Source organism: Lissotriton helveticus, chromosome 3_2 (assembly GCF_964261635.1).
Source record: "Lissotriton helveticus chromosome 3_2, aLisHel1.1, whole genome shotgun sequence".
NCBI lineage: Eukaryota > Metazoa > Chordata > Amphibia > Caudata > Salamandridae > Lissotriton > Lissotriton helveticus.
Window position 1 is genome coordinate 476,714,623 of NC_136062.1, and position 12,252 is coordinate 476,726,874.

A 12,252-nucleotide genomic window follows, 5' to 3' on the forward strand; every position below is an offset into this window, starting at 1 on the left:
GTTCCAGCTCCTGCGGGGAACCTGCTGCGGGTGGTGGTGGGTCATGGTTCTTTGGAAGCTGAAGTGGACGCAGCTGTGGTCAGTCCAGTGAAGTCCGGTGGCGTGGCTGAAGGAGATGTCCTTGCTGGAGGAGAAGACTGGGTCAAGCGTGTGTCCGGCGTAGTGGGTGGGGGGGTTCATCAGTTGCTTGAGACCGAGGTTGGTGAGGTTGTCCAGCAGGGTGGTGGTGTTGTTGTCGTTGTTGTTCTCCAGGTGGAAGTTGAGGTCACCCAGGAGGATGTAGTCAGCGGAGGGGAGGGCGTGCGGGCTGATGAAGTTTGCGATTTCTTCGCTGAATTGTGTGCGTGGTCCTGGGGGTCTGTAGATGAGGGTGCCTCTGAGGGTGGTCTTGGGGTCGGTGTGTATCTGGAAGTGCAGGTGTTTGGCTGCAGTGAGGGAGTCGTCGGAGTTGGTTGTGAGGTGGATGGTGTTCTTGTGGACGATGGCGATGCCTCCTCCCGTCTGGTTGACGCGGTCCCTCCGGGTGATCTTGTATCCGTCCGGGATGGCGATGGCGATGTCGGGCGCTGAGGAGGCATTCATCCAGGTTTCCGTGAGGAAGGCGACGTCTGGTGATGTTGTGTCGAGCATGTTCCAGAGTTCCACGGCGTGTCTGTGGACGGAGCGGGTGTTGAGCAGGATGCATTTCAGGTGGTTGCTGAAAGTCAGGTGCAGGCGGGCAGCTCAGCGGCGGCTGGGTCGCTCGTGAAGCGGCAGGCAGGATGGGGCGACCAGGCCTTGTTACAGGCACAGTAGTCGCTCTACGCAGCGCCACTAAGTGCAACGCCACTCCACTCCACACCACTTTGCTTCAGGCAAAACCACTTCACTCTACACAACACCACTTCATGCCACTCCACCCCACTCTAAGCAACGCTACTCCACGCCACGCCACGCCACTCTAAGTAACACCACACCACACCACACCACTTCACTCTACTCCATCCCACAGCACTCTATGCTACTCCACTCCGCTCAATGCCACTCTGCTCTACTCCACTCTACACCACTCCAGTCTACGTAATTCTAAACAAAACCACTCCATGCAATGCAGCTCAGCGCAACGCTACCCTACACAACACCACACCACAAAACTGCACTCCACTCTACGCCACTCCACTCCATTCCATGCAGTGCCACTCCACGCAACTCCACACAATGCACTCTATGCAACACAGCACCACTCCACGAAATTTCCCTCCACTCTGCGGAATACCGTTTAACTCTACAGAACGCCACTCCACTGTATGCACTGCCAATCCATTCTATGCAACTTCATCCCACGCAACTGCACTTCACTCCACGTCACTCCACTCCATGGCAATGCCACACCATGGCACTCAATTTTACACAACTCCACTCTGCGCAATACCATGCCCCGCCATGCCACTCCATAGCAATGCCACTCCAAGCAATGTCACTGCATGCAATGCCACTCCACTTCACACAACACTACTCTGCTCCATGCAACCACTCTTCTATGCAATGCTATTCTACACCACTCCATGGAACATCACTCTACGCAAAGCCACTCAACTCTATGCAATGCCACTCTATGCAACGCAAACCCACTCCACTCCACTCTACGCCTCTCCACTCTGTTGTGTAGTTCCTAGGAGTGTAGAAACAATTTTTAGTGTCCCAGGACCTGCGCATTTTGGATGACCTAAACTGAGGGCTTGGTGACCCAATCGCTTCCGGACACCCCCACAGGATATTTCAGCTGTTAGACCGGCTAGCACTACAGTGCCACTACCACCCCCCTGTATTCCATAGTAGTGTAGGTAGTCTCCGACAACTACTGAACATGACAACCATGATTCATCAGGGATCGTGGAAAACAGTACAGTACTTTTCGTTCAGATACTCGTGCTTGCTTTATCTCAGAAAATACACAGGATGGCAGTTAGGACGTTTCAGTAAGTATTTATTGGTTCAGCAACAGTCTTGTGTAAAACATATGTGCTGCTACAATCAGGAGACAGAAGCATACGAAAGAGATTGCTAGTACCAATATAGTGAATAGTAGATACATTCCTACCATAGTGCTAATGAGATTTACAGAAGCAGTTCAGATAAAAACAGTAGCACTTGCATATTCCTAAAATACTCGTTCTAAGTAATTTGCCTAACTGTACCTAGCCTAGATCTGTATATGTAGCATGTATATGCGTGTATGTAGCTATTTGTATCTGTAGCCAAGAACCCCCAGGGATGAACCAGTCCCCTCACCTGATGGTTTGAACGAAGGACCCCGTCTCTACGTCGAGTATGACAGCCCACAAAGGCTATCAGACTGCTGCGTATTGAAGATTCAGCATGCAGGACCCCGCCTCAGCTTGGAAGGATTTCTCCTCTTATTTGTAGGGGGAGTGAGGGTCTTTTATACTAAAGTGGTAACTTCAGGGTTTTTTCTAGAATCGATATGTTTCGAAAACAACCATGGAATCTTTGAAAACACTCATATATACTTTGAAAACAATCACTGATGCTTTTCTAACAAGTGCAATCATGCACAGCTGGCTCTTGGCCAAGGATGAAAAAAGTGGAGACCCTTATACAGAATAATTCTGCCATGCCTGGGGACATGTTTATGTATGTCAGGTACAGGGATTATGATAGAACACTTAGAGCCTGGTGTCGAAGAGACAGGATCAAGCTACTAGGTAAAAGGTCATCTGTTTAGAATCGTTATTGTCGTGTGGATGGGACAAATGTATGTAATAGGGGTATACATGACAGGACTAACCTAAAGGACATGACAACTCTACTGTACGCCATACCACTCCACTCTACACCACACTGCTCTACTCCACTCTATGCAAGGGGAGATGATGTGGTCCGTCGGCTAGACTGCCGACTTTGGTGCTGGAGACCAGGGTTTGAGCCTCGGGTCGCGTCCACATCCTGTGATTCTCGGAAAATCACTAATCTCCCCGTGCCTGAATGTGTAATGCAAATATGGTGCTCATGTAAAGCGCTCCAATACCTACGGGTCGAGTTGGCGCTATATAAATATGCAACAAAAAAAAATGCCATACCACTCTACACAAGATTTCACTATGTCACACCATGCACCCCACTCTACGTCACTCCACCCAACACTATTCTATGCCACTCCACACACCACTCCATTGTACGCAACGCAACTCTACTCTACGCAATGCCACTCCATGCAATGCAATGCCACGCCACTCTACGCAAAGCCACTCCATTCTCCACCCCTCTGTGCCACTCCAGTCTGTGCCACTCCAGTCTACACCACTTCACTGTACACCAGTCCACTCTACTCCACTCTACAGTACTCTAGTCCACGCCACTCTACGCCACTCTACTCTACGCTATGCCGCTCTACGCCACTCCACTCTTCGCAACGTCACTCCCTAACACTACACTCTACTCAACTTTAGAACACTTCATTCTATGCCCCTTTACACCAATAACTTTTAGCCATACTGAATAGCAGCCACAGTAGAGTACAACACATCTAAAACATATCGGCAAAAACACAGGTGAGGCTTATTGGCTATGCCAATGCTTGTTCTATTCTTTCCTCCAAGTTAATAGACAACCATACAAGAAATGCAAGTAAAAGTAGGTCTGGCATGAATCGAGATGACAGCATGAAGATACTGTAGGCTGTTGTCGCTGGTGTAGACGCCATGCAGTATGAGAACCTCTAAGAATAACTTGATTTTTCTAAGACCCTTTAATAAGCAATCTTCATTCTGTGGGATGGTGTGTTTGTGTTCCATTTTTTTGTGGCTGGTGTCCCTCGATTTATCAAGTGTGACTTTGCTCCCTCAGTCTGTGTCTTCCTTTGGAAATAATTTGCCTCCTTTAGTAGTTGTATAAAGGTTGGAAATTAATTAGAATAAATGGTAATCAATGTGAGTAGATATCTGTGAAATCCACATAGTCGAGGGATTTATTGGGAAGAACCACCCCCTCATAGTAGTCATTGTATAATCAATTCTTGCCCTAGCAGGGGCTTCTACAAAGATTCTATCTGATCATTCTCAAATGTGCAGTTTGGCCAGATTTGCCATTTTAGGGCCGGTTTTAAGTTGAGCTAAAATTTCCTAAAGTGAAGCACAGATTCTAAAACTATTAGCAGTAAAATAAGAATATCACATGGAGTAATATTACATTGACTTTTAAGTTGCCAGGGTCATAAAAGCAGTCTGGGCATTATATGGAGGTCACCTAACAGAGTCCGCCTGCAACCTCTGCTCGTGCAATCGCAATCCTCGGCTAGAATAGACAATCAGCTGATGTCAGCATCATGGCGACTCAAGAGTTAGGGCCTTTACATACTTATTTCACATTATGAGCTGGCCAATCTTGCACCTTACAAACATCACCATCTTGTTGTCAAGCAGACATGGTACCCTGGCAGGTTCCTGGAGGTTTCACCTTAAATAACATCCAGCCTTGTATGGTTTGGAGACCATCTCTCTGGTGCTTGATGTCTGACCCTGAGACCCTCATGGGTTCTGTCATCATACTGGCCTGGGGGGACATGGCTGCCCCACTCCAGGACCTCCACTGGCTCTGTGTAGAAGTTAAAAAAGATACTCCAGGGGACCACAGAGGATTGCAGAGATGATGGTACAAGCTGACCACGCAAACACGAGGAAACTGCGTCACAAGTGCTCAACCTATCCTTGAGTGGGCTGCGAGGATAAATCAATCAGTTCATTTGTAGAGCGTGCTACTTACCCGTGAGGGTCTCAAGGCGCTGGGGGGGGGGGGTTGCTGCTACTGCTCGAACAGCCAGGTCTTGAGGAGTTTCCTGAAGGCCAGCAGGTCCTGGATCTGTTGTAGGTGTATGGAGAGGGTGTTCCAGGTTTTTGCGGCGAGGTGGGAAAATTATCTGCCGCCGGTGGTCGCTCGACGGATGCGGGGGACCGTGGCGAGGGTGAGGTCAGTGGAGCAAAGCTGGCTGTTTGGGGTGTAGAAGGTGAGTTGTTTGTTGAGGTACGCTGGTCCGAAGTTGTGGAGTGCTTTGTGAGCATGGGTGAGGAGCTTGAAGGTGATGAGAAGAAGCTTGTTCTGATGAGCATCTCTGAAGCTGATGAACCAATCCCATCATTGTTTGCCTGTGCGATCAGTATTATTCCATGGGAATACTACACAACTGGGGCCACACCCTAAAAACAACCCGACTGCGCAGACCGCTGAAGTCGCAAGACACATGTGAGCTACGCATGAGCCTCCAGCAACACAGAGCAACGTTTAAAGTAGGAACTAACATCACTTGTGAACTTAATGCACGCATATAGTACCTGTCACTATTGTCATCACACATCCTACCTGGGGTCTCCTTGACCAGCAGCTGGACTCCATACCTGGCGTCATTATCGAACCTGGAGGCCAAAGACGTGTCCATGTCATGTCGGCACACAGAATCAAAGAGCAGTTTACACCACGTATGGGCACACTGACACAGAACCAGACCCTACACCTTCTGCTGACCAATGAACCAGGATACCCACATGGTGAGATGACATTTCCCCATCAGGTGGGCACGTAACACCAGGAAGCGTGATCCTTTTTCCTTCGAAAGGATTCCTTTGTGTTCCAACAGACCAATTTTGGATCAGGTAGCGCATACGCGACCTTACGGTACGACTAAACAAGATCCATTCCCTACCAGTGTTGGCTTTGCCTTACTTTGGGCATTATTGTCCCTACAGAGATACATGGAACACAGTTGTCATATCCCCCTGAACCTAAATACACAGGGTTATGGGATGTTACTATAGGTCTAAGTTTCCTTAAGAATGGTCTGTTCCTGGAGATATGACTCATGGCCATTGTCACCGAAGCGCTCCATCCTGGGGAAGCATTTCTGATCTCAGGGCCTTGGAGGTAGCAGGTAGAGTATTTCTATTTAAGACAACAACAAGCACCATGGATATTAAGTTAGTCCAAGTCTTTATTATTTTCTGTTCTTGAGAATTATTTTAATATATAATTTTTTTTCTTCTGCAATATGAGGATTTTAATGCACCCAAAAAACAGTCCTTTTTTCTCTCATCTTTGTAGGATATGAATACTGGAAAAATTGCCGTTCGATACCTTCTGTCCCGTGAATGAGGTCCGCTATTTGGAAATCAAGCCGGTATAGATTAGAAAAAAAAAACTAACATAAAAATACGAAAAAAAACAACAAAATACTGTACTATAAGTTTAATCAGGTTTCTTCTTTGTGGTCTATCATTCATCTATTTCTTTTTTTTGTTCTTTTTCATCTTAAACCTCAAGTTTTTCTCTAACTCCATATTTTCAGTACTCTTGTTTTCCATATAAACTATTCATCCTTCCCTTTTCCTCTATAAGTTTTCTTCCTATCCCAGGGCTCTTCCTTCCTTTTTCTAACCCATTTTAGGCATTACACTATTTAGTTTATGTTATACATTTTGACGAAAACAATAATCAAACATTGATTCCCTTTCATTATCTGCATCTCTCACCCAAGTGTGCTGAAGCCTAGTCAGGCACCTGTAGCCAGACCTGTCCTCGGATTGTGCCTGGTAGATGGAAGCAGAGATCTGCCTCAACTCCTCGCCCCCGCGCTCGCCTAGCTCCTCCTCTTCCCCAGTATGTGCACTCTCTTTTGTAGCATCCTGTCTTCAGCTCTGGTGACTGACGACTATTCTCCAGGGAGTTGATGTCCCTGTCCATCCCTAGTGGACCATTGTCATGAGTTGGGGTCACTCTTTTGTCTCCTCAGCATTCAAGGGGTCCTTCGCATCTGTCTGGATGTTGGTCCTGCCCCCCCTTCCTGTTGACAGAGTCCCAGTCCGTCCTCAGTGTCGTGTCACAATATGTAACCAGTTTGTGTAGTCTGGTTGCGAAGTCGTCGAGGGACTCCTCTGCCAGTTGGCATGTGGTGTTCAATGTGTATATCTCAAATTCCATATTTCTTTGCGGTTCGAATTTGTCTGTGAGGCGCTTCATTAGTTCCTTGTATGTTGAGGTCCGTCCTGGTGGAAATGTTATCAACAGGTCCTCAAGGTAATAGGGGTAGTGAGGAGCACTCCGAAAATAAACAATAACTTTAAATTCCTCCACTGGTGCTATGATTAATCAGGATAGTCAGTCCTGAATGAATAAATCAAACGTTATGGTGGGTAGGTGCCCGCCTAATCATGCACTGTTCACTTGGTGCGCCGCACCTTAACCAATAATGAAGTTTTAAACAACACTCCTTCAAATTCGTACTTTACACTTGTTTGTGCATTTATTTGATTATTACTCTACAATGTTTCTTAGCTCATGTTATTAACATTATTCATAACATTTTCCATGAACATGCATAAGTACATTCACAAATCCATTTTTCATAAGTTTATGTACATAACATTATACAAGCATTTTTGAATAGGCCCTATGCATTTCGGCACGCAAGACGGTGCCTTCGTCAGGGGCAACTCTGATGTAAACTGGAATGCAGAGATTGTTATACTGCTACAATGACTTGTATATCTAGAACGCTAGTGATCAGTTTCCAGAGAATCTTGGCTTCGTATCTTGTAGAAGTTTATCTGTAGAGTAGAAGATCTCGACCGCAATAATTAATTAATTGTTGGACACTACGTGGTTGTGGCTCAGGAAATTGATTTTGTGTTTAGTTATACAAGTGTGGATGTCAATTCACATTGATTGACAATGTAAGGTAGCCGTTGTCTCATTCTCCTTCGGGCACTATCTGCAGAATCTATAGTCTTAACTACGCCATCACATAACCGTGCGCAGCTCATACCACACTGTCCAACTCTGACGAATTTTGGTCCTCAATCTCATCACCTATGAAGTTTAGGAACAAGTCTATGCTTTGCTGGTCTGTGTAGTCCTTGCATGTGGCACGCATGTAGCGTTCAAGGAACCTTATCCATCTCCCCCAGTGAATGCCTTTCATCTGTGGGCCTGACAAACTAAAAGGTAGTGGTCTGCAGAAGATTGCATTTGCGCTGTTGTTGTCATTTCCTTCCTCTGTCATTGTTGTTGTGGTGCAAACCTGCTTCTCCTGACTCTATATGCCTTTCTCCTTTTTTTGTGCCGTTTCCTCTTTGTATGTACTTTACTGGCTTTTATTTCCACTTTGCTTGCTTTTATTTCCCTTTATTTCCACCTTTTTCCACTTTTCCTAGTCTTTTCTATGGGCTTGCTTGACTTCAAGATGACCGCCCAGCCTTCTTCCATGCGTATTGGCCCCCTCGCCTGACATAAATATGGCTACCAAGAACTCTTCAGGGAAAGATTTCCTATTCTTTGTACTGCCTGACTTCAAAATGGCCGCCAGACCTTCTTCAGCCCTTAATTGGCTCCCTTGCCTGACTTAAAGATGGCTGCCAAGCTCTCGCGAGATTTTGGCTTGCAATCCACGTGGGAGGCTCGGGGCTATCACCTCACTAAGCGGGAGGCTGCAGTCACGGTCGGGTACACCACTCATTGCAGGATGGTCGCAGGCACTTTCCTTCTCACATTTTTGCGATCTATGCTACCGGGGTGAGCTCCCGATGTTGCTGCAGTCTTCTTTATCCAGACCAGGGTGGGCTCCTGGCTCTGTTCTTTCTTGGTATCGGGGTGGGCTCCCGATATCGCATTTCCTCTTCTTGTGGCCGGCAGACCAGGATGGGCTCCTGACTCTATTGAAGCGTTACCGAGGCCACGGGCACACGTGTCTGGTAGCGATTGTGTATCCCACCTTGTCACCAGTTGTTGTGTCCCCAATGTCCCTTGCACCCCAGGAACACGCAGAGACCGGTAGGTGGGTATTGTTCTTTATTGCATGTGATTCGTCCGTGGTCACAAGCACGTCCTCTTGCACCTGTTCGGAAGTGGTGTCCGGTGGCTGACCCCCTCCCATGACTAGTGTGCAGAGCCCTAGTGTCCTCTGGACCAGGTCACGACACTCAGTATCAACCTTTTCACTCTTTACCTGCCTTTCCTGGTGTTATCTTTATTCAATGTTTATTTCATCCTCTTTCTGCAGTCCAGTGGTGTCTGGTGACCTTTAAAAGCGGTGGGTGTAATCCTTTACTCAGATTCCAGTGAGTGAGCCTGACTTCTCGGAGTGTGTGGAGGGTTCACTCACACTTCCTAGCTTGCATGCACTCAGTCTTACTCTCTCACTCAAGCTCATTCACTTACACTCATTCGCTCTGGCGCTCACTTTTTCTTTTTCTGGCCCACTCAGTCTCATTTCCACACACAGTCTTACTTACTCTCACACTGATGTATAAAATCTCATGCCGTCCAACTCATTCTCATTCACTTATTCTCAGTCATGCTCATTTAAAGCTCACTGCTTCTCACCCACTCTTCCTGACTCACTTGGTCCCACTGACTTACTCCGTCCCACTCATTCTGATTCATTAATTTCAATTTGACTAACTCATACACACTCAGTCACAATCTTTTTCACTCACTCTCACATATTTTCACTCATTCTCACTCAGTCTCACTCATTCTCATTTAATCTCATTCAGTTTCACAGTGACTCACTCAGGGTCACTCATTCTCTAAGTCACTCTCATGCCAATTAACTCCTACTCACTCATTCCCTCCTCTCAATTTATTTCAATCTCACCCACTCAGTCTCACTCACCTAGTCTCACTAATGTTTACTCATTCTCCAAACCCTGTGGCAGAGGGTGGAGGCATCGCGCTGAGCGCAGGACTTACACTTGGGCTTTTCTTTTAAGACTTTCACTCTGCTGATTGCTAGCAGCCTGCCTGGCTTTCTCCTCACCGTCCCGCTGATCGAGAGCGGCGAACGGCTATCTTGTGTTTAATCTTTTTTTAACTTCACCCTACCCCGCCCCCTGACTCCTCCCCATCGCGTCACAGCCTATTTAGGCTCCGCCCACTCCCCTCGCGCGTTGTCCAAACCCTGTGGCAGAGGGTGGAGGCATCGCGCTGAGCGCAGGACTTACACTTGGGCTTTTCTTTTAAGACTTTCACTCTGCTGATTGCTAGCAGCCTGCCTGGCTTTCTCCTCACCGTCCCGCTGATCGAGAGCGGCGAACGGCTATCTTGTGTTTAATCTTTTTTTAACTTCACCCTACCCCGCCCCCTGACTCCTCCCCCATCGCGTCACAGCCTATTTAGGCTCCGCCCACTCCCCTCGCGCGTTGTCCAAACCCTGTGGCAGAGGGTGTAGGCATCGCGCTGAGCGCAGGACTTACACTTGGGCTTTTCTTTTAAGACTTTCACTCTGCTGATTGCTAGCAGCCTGCCTGGCTTTCTCCTCACCGTCCCGCTGATCGAGAGCGGCGAACGGCTATCTTGTGTTTAATCTTTTTTTAACTTCACCCTACCCCGCCCCCTGACTCCTCCCCCATCGCGTCACAGCCTATTTAGGCTCCGCCCACTCCCCTCGCGCGTTGTCCAAACCCTGTGGCAGAGGGTGGAGGCATCGCGCTGAGCGCAGGACTTACACTTGGGCTTTTCTTTTAAGACTTTCACTCTGCTGATTGCTAGCAGCCTGCCTGGCTTTCTCCTCACCGTCCCGCTGATCGAGAGCGGCGAACGGCTATCTTGTGTTTAATCTTTTTTTAACTTCACCCTACCCCGCCCCCTGACTCCTCCCCCATCGCGTCACAGCCTATTTAGGCTCCGCCCACTCCCCTCGCGCGTTGTCCAAACCCTGTGGCAGAGGGTGGAGGCATCGCGCTGAGCGCAGGACTTACACTTGGGCTTTTCTTTTAAGACTTTCACTCTGCTGATTGCTAGCAGCCTGCCTGGCTTTCTCCTCACCGTCCCGCTGATCGAGAGCGGCGAACGGCTATCTTGTGTTTAATCTTTTTTTAACTTCACCCTACCCCGCCCCCTGACTCCTCCCCCATCGCGTCACAGCCTATTTAGGCTCCGCCCACTCCCCTCGCGCGTTGTCCAAACCCTGTGGCAGAGGGTGGAGGCATCGCGCTGAGCGCAGGACTTACACTTGGGCTTTTCTTTTAAGACTTTCACTCTGCTGATTGCTAGCAGCCTGCCTGGCTTTCTCCTCACCGTCCCGCTGATCGAGAGCGGCGAACGGCTATCTTGTGTTTAATCTTTTTTTAACTTCACCCTACCCCGCCCCCTGACTCCTCCCCCATCGCGTCACAGCCTATTTAGGCTCCGCCCACTCCCCTCGCGCGTTGTCCAAACCCTGTGGCAGAGGGTGGAGGCATCGCGCTGAGCGCAGGACTTACACTTGGGCTTTTCTTTTAAGACTTTCACTCTGCTGATTGCTAGCAGCCTGCCTGGCTTTCTCCTCACCGTCCCGCTGATCGAGAGCGGCGAACGGCTATCTTGTGTTTAATCTTTTTTTAACTTCACCCTACCCCGCCCCCTGACTCCTCCCCCATCGCGTCACAGCCTATTTAGGCTCCGCCCACTCCCCTCGCGCGTTGTCCAAACCCTGTGGCAGAGGGTGGAGGCATCGCGCTGAGCGCAGGACTTACACTTGGGCTTTTCTTTTAAGACTTTCACTCTGCTGATTGCTAGCAGCCTGCCTGGCTTTCTCCTCACCGTCCCGCTGATCGAGAGCGGCGAACGGCTATCTTGTGTTTAATCTTTTTTTTAACTTCACCCTACCCCGCCCCCTGACTCCTCCCCATCGCGTCACAGCCTATTTAGGCTCCGCCCACTCCCCTCGCGCGTTGTCCAAACCCTGTGGCAGAGGGTGGAGGCATCGCGCTGAGCGCAGGACTTACACTTGGGCTTTTCTTTTAAGACTTTCACTCTGCTGATTGCTAGCAGCCTGCCTGGCTTTCTCCTCACCGTCCCGCTGATCGAGAGCGGCGAACGGCTATCTTGTGTTTAATCTTTTTTTAACTTCACCCTACCCCGCCCCCTGACTCCTCCCCCATCGCGTCACAGCCTATTTAGGCTCCGCCCACTCCCCTCGCGCGTTGTCCAAACCCTGTGGCAGAGGGTGGAGGCATCGCGCTGAGCGCAGGACTTACACTTGGGCTTTTCTTTTAAGACTTTCACTCTGCTGATTGCTAGCAGCCTGCCTGGCTTTCTCCTCACCGTCCCGCTGATCGAGAGCGGCGAACGGCTATCTTGTGTTTAATCTTTTTTTTAACTTCACCCTACCCCGCCCCCTGACTCCTCCCCCATCGCGTCACAGCCTATTTAGGCTCCGCCCACTCCCCTCGCGCGTTGTCCAAACCCTGTGGCAGAGGGTGGAGGCATCGCGCTGAGCGCAGGACT